The sequence below is a fragment of the Ranitomeya imitator genome, chromosome 6 (genome assembly GCF_032444005.1).
Source record: "Ranitomeya imitator isolate aRanImi1 chromosome 6, aRanImi1.pri, whole genome shotgun sequence".
Taxonomy (NCBI): Eukaryota; Metazoa; Chordata; class Amphibia; order Anura; family Dendrobatidae; genus Ranitomeya; species Ranitomeya imitator.
Window position 1 is genome coordinate 429,236,140 of NC_091287.1, and position 17,855 is coordinate 429,253,994.

Here is a 17,855-nt window from a genome sequence, read left to right on the forward strand (position 1 = left end):
CCACAAAAATCTGCTTTAATCTGACAGGTGTCTAGAACCAACCAGATAAGACTTGAAAGTAATTCTCATGAATATTAGCATTTACATTTGATTTGTATGGTATTTCAATTGCTTCTTTCCATGACTCAGGCGAAAACATATATTCATACGTGTATACAGATTTTTAGTGTTCCAAATAGTATTCATTAAGGGATTTTCCAGAAGAAATATGATAACTCTTGGAAGAGATATGGGGACAGATAATTTCCACCCTAATATATTTCCTTAGTTCTAAAAAGTTACATATTTCCTCTTTTGGAAGGTTGTATGATACCCTGATTCCAGACATGTATCACTTACTGGGCTGCCAGCTGTAGGTTTGATAAAGTCACAATTTTATCATCAGGAGATTATCACTAGAGAAGTAGTAATCCTGTCTCCATGTAGTCCTCCATATTCATGCTTTCTGTATGACCCCACTCACACCACTGATTGACTGATTGGCAACTTCCTGCCTATGCACAGTGTACACAGAAAGCTGTCAATCAGTGGTGTGGGCGGGGTTTTACAGAGCTCAGGATTCAGAGCACTGCTAGGACTGCAGCAGATAAGACAGGGATTTTATCCAAACCACAAAGTAAATAAAAGATCTCTGGACTCAGGGTCTCTGCCTCTACATCATGCTGCTCTTAGCTGGTGCAGTGAAAGCCTGGTGACTGAGTCCCTTGGAGGGCTGCTCTCGCCAAGTGATTAATAGATATTAGTTAACTAGTTAAGATAAAGGGTCCTGCCGACAACTTTTATGCTCACAGTTTTAAATAAATAATATTTAAATAAAAACACTAAAAATACAGACTCATATCTATGGAGCAGTATGGCGGATTTATAGAGAAAGGTACTCGGGAGACCAGTGGAAATATAATAAGAAAAAAAATTGGTCACTTTTGAGCTAATGACAGTATCTCTTTAAAGGATTGGTAATAATTGCCACGGTTCAGAATTATCGTACAATTATAATCTAAAAGTGATATTGTCAAACCATTAAAAAGAGATCTATGGAGAACACTTTACTCTCAGTAAACTAGCTGGTACACTATAATAGGCCTACAAACTTCTCTGTGGCCATAGTTTTTACCAAAAAAGCAGACCAAAAAATCTGCATGCACATTCACCCGACAGATCATATCAAGTAAGGTCTGAATTTCAATGTTGATTCTTTTGTTTGGAGAGGAGAAAAGCCTGCGCCAAAAAGTCTAGCAGCTGCTCTTTCATAGAGATCACAGTTTCTCTCGGCCGAATGTTGCTGTGTATAACGAATAAAGGGGAACAGCTTTTGGCCAAACGATCATTCAGCTGTCAGCTATATCTTTGGCCAGTCTTAGACACGCAACTGTGTCTTTCCAGATGGAATGATCTGTATGCTTAAAGCTTCTGATCCAAAGGGTTTCAAGAACTCTTCACTAGAGATGGTCGGACACCTGGATGTTTGGGTTTCGCCGAACAGTTACAAAAGTTTGGGTTCGGGTATCAGAACGGTACCCGGACCCGAACCCTGACCCCTTTCACTTAAATGGGGGGCCCGAACATCCAATGTTTGCCATGCTGTCATTTGCATGACAGCGCGACAAACACCGCTTCTGATTGGCGGTGAAGTCATCCCCGCCGGTCAGAGAGCTGCGGTTCCAACACTGTCAAAAGACAGCATGAGCGCTCAGCTGTAATCGGAGGTATAAAGTTTACCTCCGGTCACTGGTGTTCTAGTGACCAGGCAAGGCGCTGCGTCAGTGTCAGTAGATGGGACTACAGTTCCCATCATCCGACACCTGCTGCCGCTAATAACAGCGAGAACAGGAGCGGCTGATGGGTGTATTCATTAGCCAGCTCCTGCGCTGTAAATAAATAATTGGAAAAAAAACAACATAGATTCTCCTGTATTTTTGATAACCAGACAGGCAAAACTCACAGCTGGGGCTGCAGCCCTCAGCTGCCAGCTTCAACAAGGCTGGTTATCAAGAATAGAGGGGTCCCCACTCTGTTTTTTTAATTATTTAAATAACTCATTTTAAAAAACAGCGCTGAGTCCCCCCCCCCCCCCCCCATTGACAACCAGCCTTGCTAAAGCAGACAGCTGGGGGCTGGTATTCTCAGGCTGGTAAGGTGCCATGGATTCTGGCCCTCCCAGCCTTAAAATAGCAGCCTGCAGCTGCCCAGGAAAGGTACATCTATTAGATGCGCCAATTCTGGCACTTTGCCTGGCTCTTTCTACTTGCCCTGTAGCGGTGGCAAGTGGGGTTCATATTGGTGGGGTTGATGTTGCCTTTGTATTTTCAGGTGACATTAAGCCACAGCCAGAATAAAGTCTTTTATTAGAATGAAAACAAAACACACTTTTACTTTTTTTTTAAAAAAATAACAAACACAGTTATACTCACCTAATGCCTATTCCACTGAAGCCCTCTTTCTCCTGTAATAAATCAAAAGTAAAAAAACAACAATATCCCTCACCTGCAGTCGTTCTGTCCCACGCTGTAATCCGTGTCTGGGGGAAAAACTATTTTCAACCTGGATGATGCCAAAATGGCTGTGTCTTTATTTACAATACAAGCATAGGATTAGTAATGGATAGGTGTCTTATAGATGTCTCTTGATGTCACCTGCCAATACAAAGGTGACATCAACCCCACTAATATGAACAGCACTTTTCAACGCTACAGAGCAAGTGGGAAGAGCCGGGCAAAGCATCAGAATTGGCCCATCTAATAGGCCAGTGTCTCATATTGTAGTGATATTCTTTTGCATTACTATTTCACTAACACAGAAAGCAGCAGTACTTTGTGCATCCAACCTGGAGATCAATTAAGAGGGCAACCACCTTTAAGCCACCACAGAGGGGCTACAAAAGTTGGTCATAGTTCAGTCACTTTAACAGTTGTTTCATGTTGTCATAGGTTTGTCATGTAGACAGCATAACCAACCAGAATTGAATGTAACACATGTCTATTATGCAGCAGATTTTAGGCTTGTTTTGGACGAATCGATGAAGAGCATCCACTCCTCTGGATTATGATTTATCTTCAGAGATTCAATAAAACTGTTGATGTTGAAGGCCACAAGATCGTTCTCCATGAAGAAGTGTTGACCAAGATCACGTTAGGGAAGAAAGAATTCTGAAGCTTGCCCACTAGAGATTCCACTGCTGCAGCTTGGAACCTAATATCTCAGCCTTACTCTTGGGCAGATGCAAATCTCTAACAAAATTGTTCAGTTCACTTTGTGTTAGAAGGTGTGTTTCAGTTGAGGTTGCTGACATAAAGTCTGGGTCATGAGCGGAAGATGCTTCACACCAAGCATCCTCTTCTTCCCCACTTGACTCGACTGAAAATGTTTCTGGTGAATTTGGAAGCAGCAGTTCTTCTGTATGTGGTACTGTGCGTATTGCAGATTAAATAATAATAATTTTATTTATATAGCGCCAACATATTCCGCAGTCCTTTACAAATTATAGAGGAATTGTACAGACAATAGACATTACAGCATAACACAAATCACATTTCAAAATAGATACCAAGTGGAATGAGGGCCCTGCTCGCAAGCTTACAAACTATGGGGAAAAGGGGAGACATGAAATGAAACATTTGCATACTGCAATGTCCACTTGTTTTTCTTTGAAACATCTTTCTTAATGGGGGCACCTTGCAGAAATAGCAATTGGTAGTGTGAATCTGTTGGCTCTCTGCAGATCAATGGAACGGCAAAAGGCATAGAATGCCTCTTCTGATGCAACCACTGGGTAAGAGATGACGCGCATATATTGCAGTATATCTGTGGAGCCCAACATCTATCCTGATCTCCTATTCTGCAGACAAATACAAGTTGTAGGCTTTCCTTAGCATGGTAGTCCAGTTTCGCCTTTGTGACGCAAGAGTGACTTCTCTGCATATCTAGCAAAAACTATCCACTTTGTTTATGCAAGAATGAGGCATATCTGAAAAAAACATATAGAAACATGTCAATTTGCTAAGAAACTAATCTAAGAAATCCTAAAACTGTATACCTTACACATAGAGCACTTATAAAAGTAGGTGATACAATTGTAATTAGGATTACGTCATCGTTGCTTAGTTGGCGTTTTTTGATTGATCACCGTAAGATGTTAGAATACTGTAGGGTCAATACACTAAATAGATGACGTAAAGGACTAGCTACTAACAATGAAATAATGATGAAATAATAAAGATGAAATTACTTTATAAGACTGCATAAAAAGGAATTACAACCTCATCTGAATCCTGAAAATTAGAGCCAATCAGCAAATTTGAGCATCATTTGGTGTTTTCAGCACCAAAATTTTAGTTAAGATCAACTGTTCAACTGTTTTCGTCTCTGAACAAATTTGGCTGTAGAACAGTGTGATTTATTAGAAGCTTCAAGGAAATCACAACAAATAATTTCAATACTAATCTAATTATTTTCACTGATATTACCCGTTAACCAAGCTAAAGGGGTTGTCCAGCCTTAGGCTACAAGTCTGCAGTCACTCTATGTGACTGCAGACTTGTGGATCCTCTCATTGCGAGCACTGCACGCTGTGAGGATTCTCCGCTGACGGCGATGATAACAGTTGATGTGTGACCGCAAGTATGTGATTTGCACAAGCAGCCACATTATAACTAGATGAGCATGATCTCAATCAATGCATGTGTATTGTGCAAGGCCAGATACAGTCTAGTCAGAATGTTGATGGAAGTATGTAAATCGCATACTTGCAGTCAGGGCCAGGACGAGGGGTGGGCAGGATAGGAACCTGCCTAGGACGCCACTTTCTGCCTACCTGAGGTGGCACGCATGGGAGCAGTCTCACTGACACTACTCACTCTTGCGCCCGGGAGTTACTCTATCCCTGCACTCAATTGTATTAGTGTCTGTCAGACGGGTATACAACTGCTGTGTGTGCCATCCAGAACAGGAGAAGAGGAGTCATCTACCCTTCTCCGTCAGACTCTCCAGCAAGACGCAGGCCACTTCTGGAGCACACAGTGTACATTGGGTGATGTCAAGAAGTGACATCATCTTGCCATCAAGCGTCCATTGCTGCATTTCACAGAAGAGGAGACAGTGGACAGAACCCTGAATTATGTATGAGTTGTTTTTTTTCTTTTATTCTTATATTACTCTGCAGGGGGGTATAAAATGAGGGTATAGGCTGTGCTGATAGGGGAAATAGAATGAGAGGAGCGACTGTGCTGATGGAGGTGAATAAAGTGAGGGGAGGATCTGTGCTGATGGGGTGAATAAAATGAGGGGAGGGGCAAAGTTAATGGATTGGGTGAATAAAATGAGGGGAGGGGCTGTGCTAATAGGGGTACAAAATGAGGGGCTGTGCAGATGGGGAGGAATAAAATGACGTGAGGGGCTGTACTGATGGGGGAATAAAATGAGGTGAGGGCTTGTGCTGATAGAGGGAATAAACAGAGGGGCTGTGCAGATGAGGTGAATAAACTGAAGTGCTGTGCAGATGGGGACTAAACTGAGAGGCTGTGCAGATGTGGGGAATAAATAGAGGCTGTGCAGATGGGGGATTAAATGGGGTGTGCCGATGGGGGAATAAACTGAGGGGTTGTGCCGATGGGGGAATAAACTGAGGGGTTGTGCAGAGGGGGAATAAACTGAGGGACTGTGCAGAGGGGGAATAAACAGAGGGACTGTGCAGATGGGGAAATATAATGAGGGGCTGTGCAGGGGGGCATAAAGTGAGGGACTATGCAGTGGGGCATAAAATGGGCAGTGCACATCTTCTGCGCAGGCACCTGCGACTTCCACTCCAGTGACCTCTGGCGTGTGCGATAATGTGCCCTCCCCACTTCCTCCCTGCATAGTCAACCCTATGTATACATGATTCCTAGCCATGGCTATGCAGGGAGGAAGTGGGGAGAGCACCCTATCATCACGCACACCAGAGGTCACAGTGACTGGCCAGCGCCTGCGCAGAAGATCCCTAAATGCACTGCTTTTAGAAGGGAGGAAAACCTATGGATTGAGAAGAGAGGGCAGGGCACAGGCGCTGGATTCCGAAGCCAAAGCTGACATACATGGGAGGGGTAGTATTATTATGAAGACAGAAGGCAAGAATTTCTTCCTGGCACTATATGTCCCGAAGCTTGAAAGAAATCATTAGCATATGGAAAGAATATAAGATTTCTCAACAAGAAGACCTTTGATGTGAGGCATACATGTAGGACTAGTGTAACATTTCTATCACCTGTATGCCCATTTTAATAAGTCATATACAGTGGGGGAAAAAAAGTATTTAGTCAGGCACAATTGTGCAAGTCCTCCCAAGACAGCCTTCTCTCCTCCACGCTTATTCGCTCCTCACCCAATCGCCTCCAAGAGTTCTCCCGAGTATCCCCCATCCTCTGGAATTCTGTGCCCCAACACATCTGGTTATCCACCACATTTGGATCCTTCAAAAGAAACCTGAGAACCCACCTCTTCAAAGAAGCTTACAGCCTGTATTTACCACACGGCCACCTCAACACCATCGGAGCTACTGCAACCCTCAACCTACTATCTCCTTCCCCATAATCCTGTAGAATGTAAGCCCGCAAGGGCAGGGTCCTCTTCCCTCTGTACCAGTCTGTCATTGTTAGTTTTGTTTACTGTAAGTGATATTTGTATTTGGATGTAACCCCTTCTTGTGTACAGCACCATGGAATTAATGGTGCTATATAAATAATAATAATAATAATAATAATAATAAAAAAGTTCTCCCACTTAAAAAGATGAGAGAGGCCTGTAATTGATATCATTGGTAGACCACAACTATGAGAGTCAAAATGAGAAAACAAATCCAGAAAATCACCTTGTCTGATTTGGCAAAATTTATTTTGCAAATTATGGTGGAAAATAAGTATTTGGTCACCTTAAAACATGCAAGATTTCTTACTCTCACAGACCTGTAACTTCTGCTTCAAGAGGCTCCTCTGTCCTCTACTCATTGCCTGTAGTAATGACACCTGTTTGAACTTGGTATCAGTATAAAAAAAACACCTGTACACAACCTCAAACAGTAACACTCCAAACTCCACTATGGTGAAGACCAAAGAGCTGTCGAAGGACACCAGAAACAAAATTGTAGCCCTGCACCAGGCTGGGAAGACTGAATCTGCAATAGGCAAGCAGCTTGGTGTGATGAAATCAATTGTGGGAGCAATAATAAGAAAATGGAAGACATACAAGATCACAGATAATCTCCCTCGATCTGGGGCTTCACGCAAGATCTCACTCCGTGGGGTCAAAATGATCACAAGAACGGTGAGCAAAAATCCCAGAACCACACGGGGGGACCTAGTGAATTACCTGCATAGAGCTGGGGCCACCATAACAAAGGCTACCATCAGTAACACACTACGCTGCCAGGGACTCAGATCCTGCAGTGCCAGACGTGTCCTCCTGCTTAAGCCATAACATGTCCGCGCCCGTCTGAAGTTTGCTAGAGAGCATTTGGATTATCCAGAAGAGTATTGGGAGATTGCCACATGGTCTGATGAAACCAAAGTAGAACTGTTTGTATTTGATTGAAATGAAACTCGTCGTGTTTGGAGAAGACAGAATGCTGAGTTGCATCCAAAGAACACCATACCTACTGTGAAGCATGGGGGTGGACACATCATGCTTTGGAGCTGTTTCTCTGCAAAGGGACCAGGACGACTGATCCATGTACATGAAAGAATGAATGGGGCCATGTATCGTGAGATTTTGAATGCAAACTTCTTTCCATCAGCAAGGGCATTGAAGATGAAACATAGATGGGTCTTTCAGCATGATAATGATCCCAAGCACACAACCAGGGCAATGAGAGAGTGGCTTCAAAAGAAGCATATGAAGGTCCTGGAGTTAGCTAGCCAGTCTCCAGATCTCAACCCCTTAGAAAACCTTTGGAGGGAGTTGAAAGTCCATGTTGCCCAGCGACAGGCCCAAAACATCACTGCTCTAGAAGAGATCTGCATGGAGAAATTGGCCAACATACCACCAACAGTGTGTGCCAACCTTGAGAAGACTTACAGAAAACGTTTGACCTCCGTCATTGCCAACAAAGGATAAATAACAAAATATTGAGATGAACTTTTGTTAATGACAATATACTTATTTTCCACCATAATTTGCAAAATAAATCTTGCCAAATCAGACAAGGTGATTTTCTGGATTTGTTTTCTCATTTTGACTCGTAGTTGTGGTCTACCTATAATGTCAATTACAGGTCTTTCACATCTTTTTAAGTGGGAGAACTTGCACAATTGGTGGCTTACTAAATACTTTTTTCCCCACTCTATGTCCTGGGAAAGACAGATTCCATTTAACATGAACTAATAGTGACAGACTAGTACAGAGGGAGAGAGGACCCTGCTTGTATGAGCTTATAATCTATAATTTATGGAGGAAGGAGACAGTAGGTCAAGAGATTAATAGCAGCTCAGGTGGTAAGGAGGTGGCAGTATTTTTTAGGAGGGGAGTCTTCAGGTTACATTTGAAGGTTTGAATTGTCGAGGACAAACTGATGTTTTGTGGTAGTAAGTTCTATATGAATGATGCCAAGTCGAATCTTGGAGATGTGTGAAGAGCAGACATCTTGGAGATATCCCTATTTACAATGTACCTGTATGAAGGTACCGAACAAGGCCAGCACCTTAGGTGGTGGCTATTGTCAGGCCATGTGGATTCCTAATTTTCGACTGCAATATTATTCTGTTTTAATAGTACAAAATTTAGAAGTGGGTTTTGATTAAAATAATTAGCTAGCAAATTATATGCATGTTATGTAACTCATTACAGGTTACAAAATAGAACCCAATGCCACAAAAGAGTCACTAATTGGTGACATATTTTTATTCCTAAAATTTCATTGGGGCCCCCAAGCAGGGCCGGCGTTAGTGGCAGGCAGACCAGGCAGCTGCCTAGGAACCCCAGTCCCCCAGGGGTCCCCAGGCAGTCGCCTGCTGCCAGCGCTGACTTCCCCCTGCCAGTGCCGACAGCCTCCCCCGCCACATTGAACTATATCAGCTGTTGTGAATTCTGTTTTCGGGCTCCCTCCTGTGGTCATGAATGGTACTTCGGCTGGTTCTGTCCATGGACTTTCTCTGATGCCTGTGGGTGTTTCTGAGTTTCCTTCTACAGGTGACGAGGCTAATTCGTTAGTGGGCTGCTCTATTTAACTCCACTTGGATCCTTGTCCGATGCCAGCTGTCAATGTTGTAGCATTGGTCTAGTTCGCTCCTGGATCTTCCTGGTTACCTGTTTCCTCCAGCAGAAGCTAAGTTTTGCTTTGCTTTTTTCTTGTTTGCTATTTTTTCTGTCCAGCATGCTTATGTGAATTTTGCCTTGCTTGCTGGAAGCTCTGGGACTCAGAGGGGCGCCTCCGCTCCGTTAGTCGGTGCGGAAGGTATTTTTCCCTGCACTCTCTGTGTGGCTTTTGTAGGGTTTTTTGCTGACTGCAAAGGGACCTTTCCTATCTTCTGTCTGTTTAGTAAGTCGGGCCTCTCTTTGCTAAATCTATTTCATCTCTGTGTTTGTGATTTCATCTTACTCACAGTCAATATATGTGGGGGGCTGCCTTTTCCTTTGGGGAATTTTCTCTGAGGCAAGATAGGCTTATTTTTCCTATCTCTAGGGCTAGCTAGTTCTGAGGCTGTGACGAGGCGCCTAGGTCATGATAGGAGCGCTCCACGGCTATTTCTAGTGTGCGTGATAGGATTAGGGATTGCGGTCAGCAGAGGTTCCACTTCCCAGAGCTTGTCCTGTATTAATGTGCTATCAGGTCTTTTCTGGTGCTCTAACTACCAGGTCCACTATTTGTTCTAACCACCAGATCATAACAGTACAGCTGGCCAAAAGTATTGATGCATCTCAATAGAGGGATAAGTGAAGCTCTGAGACCATTTTTTTTTTCTTTGCAGCGTGTTCTGTCTCACTTTTCCCCTTTACCTCTGGGTGGTTCAGAACACAGGTGTGGACATGGACATTCAAGGTCTGTCCTCTTGGATGGATAATCTCACTACAAGGGTACAAAACATCCAAGATTTTGTGGTTCAGAATCCGATGTCAGAGCCTAAGATTCCAATTCCTGATTTATTTTTTGGTGATAGATCTAAGTTTTTGAATTTCAAAAATAATTGTAAATTGTTTCTAGCTTTGAAACCTCGCTCCTCAGGTGATCCTGCTCAACAAGTAAGGATCATTATTTCTTTGTTACGTAGTGACCCTCAAGACTGGGCATTTTTCCTTGCGCCAGGAGATCCGGCATTGCGTGATGTGGATGCGTTTTTCCTGGCGCTCGGATTGCTTTATGACGAACCTAATTCAGTGGATCAGGCAGAAAAAATCTTGCTGGCTCTGTGTCAGGGTCAGGATGAAGCAGAGATATATTGTCAGAAGTTTAGAAAGTGGTCTGTGCTCACTCAGTGGAATGAATGTGCCCTGGCAGCAATCTTCAGAAAGGGTCTCTCTGAAGCCCTTAAAGATGTCATGGTGGGATTTCCTATGCCTGCTGGTCTGAATGAGTCTATGTCTTTGGCTATTCAGATCGATCGGCGCTTGCGTGAGCGTAAAACTGTGCACCATTTGGCGGTACTATCTGAGCATGGGCCTGAGCCTATGCAGTGTGATAGGACTTTGACCAGAGCTGAACGGCAGGAACACAGACGTCGGAATGGGCTGTGTTTTTACTGTGGTGATTCCACTCATGCTATCTCCGATTGTCCTAAGCGCACTAAGCGGTTCGCTAGGTCTGCCACCATTGGTACGGTACAGTCAAAATTTCTATTGTCCGTTACTCTGATTTGTTCTTTGTCTTCCTACTCTGTTATGGCATTTGTGGATTCAGGCGCTGCCCTGAATTTGATGGACTTGGAGTATGCTAGGCGCTGTGGTTTTTTCTTGGAGCCCTTGCAGCATCCTATTCCATTGAGAGGAATTGATGCTACGCCTTTGGCCAAGAATAAGCCTCAGTACTGGACCCAATTGACCATGTGCATGGCTCCTGCACATCAGGAGGATATCCGTTTTTTGGTGTTACATAATCTGCATGATGTGGTCGTTTTAGGGTTACCATGGCTACAGGTCCATAATCCAGTATTGGACTGGAAATCTATGTCTGTGTCCAGCTGGGGTTGCCAGGGGGTACATGGTGATGTTCCATTTTTGTCAATTTCGTCTTCTACTCCTTCTGAGGTTCCGGAGTTTTTGTCGGATTATCAGGATGTATTTGATGAGCCCAAAGCCAGTGCCCTACCTCCTCATAGGGATTGCGATTGTGCAATTAATTTGATTCCTGGTAGTAAGTTTCCTAAGGGCCGATTGTTCAATTTATCTGTGCCAGAGCACGCCGCTATGCGGAGTTATATAAAGGAATCCTTGGAGAAAGGCCATATTTGCCCATCGTCATCACCGTTGGGAGCAGGGTTCTTTTTTGTGGCCAAGAAGGATGGTTCTTTGAGACCTTGTATTGATTACCGCCTTCTTAATAAAATTACTGTCAAATTTCAGTATCCTTTGCCGTTGCTGTCTGACTTGTTTGCTCGTATTAAAGGGGCTAGTTGGTTTACCAAGATAGACCTTCGAGGGGCGTATAATCTTGTGCGTATTAAACGGGGCGATGAATGGAAAACAGCATTTAATATGCCCGAGGGCCATTTTGAGTACCTGGTGATGCCATTCGGGCTTTCCAATGCTCCATCAGTATTTCAGTCCTTTATGCATGACATCTTCCGAGAGTACCTGGATAAATTCCTGATTGTGTATTTGGATGATATTTTGGTCTTTTCGGATGATTGGGAGTCTCATGTAAAGCAGGTCAGAATGGTGTTCCAGGTCCTTCGTGCTAATTCCTTGTTTGTGAAGGGGTCAAAGTGTCTCTTTGGAGTTCAGAAGGTTTCATTTTTGGGGTTCATTTTTTCCCCTTCTACTGTCGAGATGGACCCTGTTAAAGTCCAGGCCATTCATGATTGGACTCAGCCGACATCTGTGAAGAGCCTGCAAAAGTTCCTGGGCTTTGCTAATTTTTATCGTAGCTTCATCGCCAATTTTTCTAGTGTTGCTAAACCATTGACTGATTTGACCAAGAAGGGTGCTGATGTGGTCAATTGGTCTTCTGCGGCCGTGGATGCTTTTCAGGAATTGAAGCGTCATTTTTCTTCTGCCCCTGTGTTGTGCCAGCCAGATGTTTCGCTTCCGTTTCAGGTTGAGGTTGATGCCTCTGAGATTGGAGCAGGGGCTGTTTTGTCGCAAAGAAGTTCTGATGGCTCGGGAATGAAGCCATGTGCTTTCTTTTCTAGAAAGTTTCGCCTGCTGAGCGCAATTATGATGTTGGTAATCGAGAATTGTTGGCCATGAAGTGGGCATTCGAGGAGTGGCGTCATTGGCTGGAAGGAGCCAAGCATCGCGTGGTGGTCTTGACAGATCACAAAAATTTGACTTATCTTGAGTCTGCCAAACGGTTGAATCCAAGACAGGCTCGATGGGCGTTATTTTTCTCCCGTTTTGATTTTGTGGTTTCGTACCTTCCGGGCTCTAAGAATGTGAAGGCTGATGCCCTGTCAAGGAGTTTTGTGCCTGACTCTCCGGGTGTTTCTGAGTCGGCAGGTATTCTCAAAGAGGGGATAATTTTGTCTGCCATCTCCCCTGATTTGCGGCGGGTGCTGCAAAAATTTCAGGCTGATAGACCTGACCGTTGCCCAGCAGAGAAACTGTTTGTCCCTGATAACTGGACTAGCAGAGTTATCTCTGAGCTTCATTGTTCGGTGTTGGTTGGGCATCCTGGAATCTTTGGTACCAGAGATTTGGTGGCTAGATCCTTTTGGTGGCCTTCTTTGTCACGGGATGTGCGTTCTTTTGTGCAGTCCTGTGGGACTTGTGCTCGGGCTAAGCCCTGCTGTTCTCGTGCTAGTGGGTTGCTTTTGCCCTTGCCGGTCCCGAAGAGGCCCTGGACGCATATTTCTATGGATTTTATTTCGGATCTCCCCGTCTCTCAAAAGATGTCGGTCATTTGGGTGGTTTGTGATCGCTTTTCTAAGATGGTCCATTTGGTACCCTTGTCTAAATTGCCTTCCTCCTCTGATTTGGTGCCATTGTTTTTCCAGCATGTGGTTCGTTTACATGGCATTCCGGAGAACATCGTTTCGGACAGAGGTTCTCAGTTTGTTTCGAGGTTTTGGCGATCCTTTTGTGCTAGGATGGGCATTGATCTGTCTTTTTCCTCGGCTTTCCATCCTCAGACAAATGGCCAAACCGAACGAACTAATCAGACGTTGGAAACATATCTGAGATGCTTTGTTTCTGCTGATCAGGATGATTGGGTGTCCTTTTTGCCATTGGCTGAGTTTGCCCTTAATAATCGGGCCAGCTCGGCTACTTTGGTTTCGCCGTTTTTCTGCAATTCTGGTTTCCATCCTCGTTTCTCTTCAGGGCAGGTTGAGTCTTCAGACTGTCCTGGTGTAGATACTGTGGTAAATAGGTTGCAGCAGATTTGGACTCATGTGGTGGACAATTTGACATTGTCCCAGGAGAAGGCTCAACGTTTCGCTAACCGCCGGCGCTGTGTGGGTCCCCGACTTCGTGTTGGGGATTTAGTTTGGTTGTCATCTCGTTATGTTCCTATGAAGGTTTCCTCTCCTAAGTTTAAGCCTCGTTTCATTGGTCCGTATAAAATTTCTTAGGTTATCAATCCTGTGTCATTTCGTTTGGCCCTTCCAGATTCTTTTGCCATCCATAATGTGTTCCATAGGTCGTTGTTGCGGAGATATGTGGCGCCTGTGGTTACATCCGTTGACCCTCCTGCTCCGGTGTTGGTTGAGGGGGAGTTGGAGTATGTGGTGGAGAAGATTTTGGATTCTCGTATTTCGAGACGGAACTCCAGTACTTGGTCAAGTAGAAGGGTTATGCTCAGGAGGATAATTCCTGGGTTTTTGCCTCTGATGTTCATGCGGCCGATCTGGTTCGTGCCTTTCATTTGGCTCATCCTGGTCGGCCTGGGGGCTCTCGTGAGGGTTCGGTGACCCCTCCTCAAGGGGGGGGTACTGTTGTGAATTCTGTTTTCGGGCTCCCTCCTGTGGTCATGAATGGTACTTCGGTTGGTTCTGTCCATGGACTTTCTCTGATGCCTGTGGGTGTTTCTGAGTTTCATTCTACAGGTGACGAGGCTAATTCGTTAGTGGGCTGCTCTATTTAACTCCACTTGGATCCTTGTCCGATGCCAGCTGTCAATGTTGTAGCATTGGTCTAGTTCGCTCCTGGATCTTCCTGGTTACCTGTTTCCTCCAGCAGAAGCTAAGTTTTGCTTTGCTTTTTTCTTGTTTGCTATTTTTTCTGTCCAGCATGCTTATGTGAATTTTGCCTTGCTTGCTGGAAGCTCTGGGACTCAGAGGGGCGCCTCCGCTCCGTTAGTCGGTGCGGAAGGTATTTTTCCCTGCACTCTCTGTGTGGCTTTTGTAGGGTTTTTTGCTGACTGCAAAGTGACCTTTCCTATCTTCTGTCTGTTTAGTAAGTCGGGCCTCTCTTTGCTAAATCTATTTCATCTCTGTGTTTGTGATTTCATCTTACTCACAGTCAATATATGTGGGGGGCTGCCTTTTCCTTTGGGGAATTTTCTCTGAGGCAAGATAGGCTTATTTTTCCTATCTCTAGGGCTAGCTGGTTCTGAGGCTGTGCCGAGGCGACTAGGTCATGATAGGAGCGCTCCACGGCTATTTCTAGTGTGCGTGATAGGATTAGGGATTGCGGTCAGCAGAGGTTCCACTTCCCAGAGCTCGTCCTGTATTAATGTGCTATCAGGTCTTTTCTGGTGCTCTAACTACCAGGTCCACTATTTGTCCTAACCACCAGATCATAACAATCAGCATCATAGACGCCAGTACAGTTCAAAGCAATGATGGAGGAGAAAGCGTCAGCTGACACTCCTTCTCCCATCATTCCTCTCTGATACTGCGGGTGCGCGATGACATCACTTCATTGGATACCTGCTGTTGCCGGGCCCAGGAAGTGCAGCCGCTGAGACTGGAGGAGAGTCTGGAACACCAGGAGCAGTGCAGGGCATGAGGAGGAGAGGTGAGGATTGTGTGTTTTTTTAATATATCAATGAGTGACTACTGGACTGTGGGGCCATTCTTGGGGGGGCGGTCTGCTACATTATATTCTATGGGGGAGGGCTGTATTAGACTCTATGGGGGATGGCCGTATTAGATTCTATGGGGAAGGGCTGTATTATATTCTATTGGGGGTTGTATTAGATTCTATGGGGAGGGCTGTATTATATTCTATGGGGGGGTATATTATATTCTATGGGGAGGGCTGTATTATATTCTATTGGGGGTTACATTATATTGTATGGCTGGGCTGCATTACACTTAGGGGACTACATGATATTCTGTGGGTTGGCTAGTAAGTAGTGCAGTTTAATATTTGGAAGACTATGAGAAGTGTATTATACTATATGGAAAACTATGAGGAATGTATTATACTATATGGAGCAGTATGAGGAGTGTATTATACCATATGAAGGACTGAGCAGTGTATTTTAATATATGGAGGACGATGAGGAGTGTATTATACTATATGGAGGACTGAGAAGTGTATTTTAATATATGGAGAACTATAGGAAGTGTATTATACTATGGTGAGGGTATTATACTATATGGAGGACTATGGGGCACATTATATTATATGGAGAACTATGGGGTGTGCATTTTACAATATGAAAGACTGTGGTGCACATTATACTACGTGGAGGACTATGAGGAGTGTATTATACTATATGGAGGACTATGGGGAGTGTATTATACCTTATGGAGGACTATGAGGAGTGTATTATACTATATGGAGGACTATGGGGAGTGTATTATACTATATGGAGGACTATGGGGAGTGTATTATACTATATGGAGGACTATAGGGCACATTATATTATATGGCGGACTATGGGGCACATTATATTATATGGAGGACTATGGGGTGTATTATACTAAACAAGCAAAATGCTGCATATTCATCGAGTGATTGGATTGTTTATGCGGGGACAAAAATCATTGTTCTGAGCAGCACATCGCCGGTGTAAACTGTAGATATGCTGCTCATAACATGATTCTGTATGGGGACAGATTGATCTAATAGTGATTGTTATGTTCCCATTCTTTCTCAGTTGGTGTAAAGAGGCTGGGAAACAAGCGAACGACTTCATTATTGTCAATCACACTCATTTAGTGGCCTGAACTCAGCGCATGTAAATACAACAGAAATGCTTCTGTGTGATGTGCAATATGTCAGCATTTGGGGCCCCATTTTAAACTTTTGCCTTAAAGCGGCCCTGCCACAAGCTCCAAGTTATGGTACTGTCTACATGTATTGATTTGTAAGAGAACTCTTGGGGCATGATTGGGTTACTTTATGGCTCTAGTCTCTTTAAATTGTATATGCTATGTAGATGATGTACAGCCATGTGCATATAATAACCAAGTACAGACTGGAGAGCCAATTCCTTAGACTATATGAGCCCTTCATCACTAATACTCAGTGCACTATTTTGAGACCTTTACGTTTTGGATTGCCCGAGTCCTTTATTATATAGTTCATTGTTATCCCTTAGATCATCTACATTTGTATAACTGGTAATCTGCTATTTCTCACTATATACTGATTTCTAATAGATGTATTATGGGTTTCTTTAGATATAATTGACTTAAATGCTACATCTGAAATCCCAAACAATTAAAACTCAATTCCTTCTGGGAATCAATTAGAGTTTTGTGAAATACTGGATCAAAGTATACATTACACTTTTGAGGGTAAAAGGTCAAAACGCACTAAGAAATGTTTCCTTTAATGGTGTGCAAGCAAAAAGTACATTACTAATTTCAGCAATCCAATTGATTATTTCCAGAACAGAGAGCCATCTTATAGATTTTTAGTAATGATCTATTCTAGATTTAGTTATTCAAGGTAATGCACTACTGGAAACTTTGTCAGCCACAAAGATGTGGAAAGAAGGAAATTATTCAGGTAAGAATGGAAAATTATACACAGGGGACGAATCACAGGTTTGAGGCACAGTCTTTAGTTTGCTTTTCCAATCCATTAGAGGAGTGACCAGAACATCTACACAATGGAAAGAAATGACTTGCAAATCCAAGATGTAGGTTTTGCGGTGTGAAAACAAATAGTAAAATATTGTTTGATTTTTTTTCTTGCTGAATCTGATTTGTGACTAGTCAGCACACTGTAGAACCCAACTAAAAACTATATTTTCTGTACACACTCTTTCATGTAAAGATTTTTCCTCATATATTGCTATCAGTCAAATTATTTTTACTGCAACTTGCAGTGAGTTGTATAGAGGGGTTTTCCAGCAAATATCGTGTTAAAAAAGCATTAAATGCTGTAAAAAAAAATCAAAAATAAATAAATAAAAAAATTCATAGGTCACCTTGCTTCTCTCTCTCCAGTGTTTTATGGGTCTCTTTTTCCTGGTCCATCATGACACCTGTAATAAAGCTAAACCAATCACTGGCTATGGTAGGTTACCACTGGGGCTAGAGATTGACCACTGTCGGAACAGTAGCTTTGGGAATTAGTGAGGCATGATTTTTTAAAAAATTTTTCTTGATTACATTCTGAGGAAATTTTTACATAAATTTTGTGCAGACAACGAAATATCCTGAACTTTCCTATAGTTTAGAGCCTAAGTTCATAATTCCAGGTCAGTTCTTGCTCAGTCTTCATGCTGTGTAGTGTTTGCTGATACGTTTGGGCACTTTGGTGTAAATGATTTGCATTGAAGACCAACATAGTACATACCTCAATTAAGCTCTGCCATCTCATAAACCCCATTAAGT

General features: G+C 43.4%; 1 protein-coding gene across 1 annotated transcript in view; it reads left to right on the forward strand.

The window, feature by feature from the left end:
* Nucleotides 1-17,855, forward strand: part of RGS20 (regulator of G protein signaling 20) — a 246,259-nt gene that overhangs the window by 70,333 nt on the left and 158,071 nt on the right. The gene's annotated exons all lie outside the window — the stretch shown is intronic.